At 49.5% G+C, this 982-nt stretch overlaps 1 non-coding gene across 1 annotated transcript; it reads right to left on the bottom strand.

Moving 5' to 3' along the window:
- Nucleotides 1–705: 705 nt before the first annotated feature.
- Nucleotides 706–779, bottom strand: Trnat-ugu (transfer RNA threonine (anticodon UGU)). Its single transcript has one exon. It is a non-coding gene; the product is annotated as a tRNA-Thr (tRNA).
- Nucleotides 780–982: the final 203 nt, after the last annotated feature.

Here is a 982-nt window from a genome sequence, read left to right as displayed (position 1 = left end):
AGCGACGGACACTTCAGCAACACTGAAGGTCGCTGGGCCGAAGTCGACATTCCATTTCTGTGATCTCGGTCCTCCTGGAACGTCACTCGTAACGTCACACTCACGTGCTGTTTGCTCTTGGCGTACTGCCTGCGGTTGACTAATCGGCGCAGTTCGTGCGGAATGAATCCCATTCTGTTTTATTCGTTTGACTGAATCACCAAGGCAAGCAAAGGGACAGGTATGTGTCTGCCCGATTACAAAGAATCCACTCATTCCGTATAACTGATGTGCTGCATTTCTGCTAAGCAGCGTGCCTGCAGTGCACGGGTGAGTCTGCATTGCTTGCCGGCGACGTTCCTAAGTGATAGTTACTGTTCCCGTTTTGTGAATGGTTCTGTCTCGAGAGTTAATGGCAGTGACGAAAGTAGAACAGTTTCAACCACAGTGTTGGTTTTTGTAGCAAAGAGCCTTAGCGAGGTGCTTTTGGAGGTGACAACCATCTATGGTCATCAGTCCCCTAGAACTTAGAACTACTTTTTTTTCATTTTTTTTTTCATTATTGATCGTTGTGTTTGGTCGTTGCGGACGTCGCAAGACATCCTGTTCAAGTTCGGTGGTTGATCCTTCCACTCAGTTTTTTATTACAGAGGCCAACCGGGTCTCTGACCGAACACGCTGAGCTACCGCGCCGGCAAAATATAAACGGTGATAACTGAAAATGTGTGCCCCGATCGGGACTCGAACCCGGGATCTCCTGCTTACATGGCAGACGCTCTATCCGACTGAGCCATCGAGGACACTCTTAAACCTAACTAACCTAAGGACATCACACAACACCCAGTCATCACGAGGCAGAGAAAATCCCTGACCCCGCCGGGAATCGAACCCGGGAACCCGGGCGTGGGAAGCGAGAAACGCTACCGCACGACCACGAGCTGCGGACAACAACCCTGCAACTTTTAACAAATACGAAAGGTTTGTCCATGGTGAAAGTCAATTT

This window comes from Schistocerca cancellata, chromosome 1 (genome assembly GCF_023864275.1).
Source record: "Schistocerca cancellata isolate TAMUIC-IGC-003103 chromosome 1, iqSchCanc2.1, whole genome shotgun sequence".
Lineage (NCBI taxonomy): Eukaryota > Metazoa > Arthropoda > Insecta > Orthoptera > Acrididae > Schistocerca > Schistocerca cancellata.
Note: the sequence above shows the minus strand (reverse complement) of the source record. Positions and strands in the feature narration are given on the sequence as shown.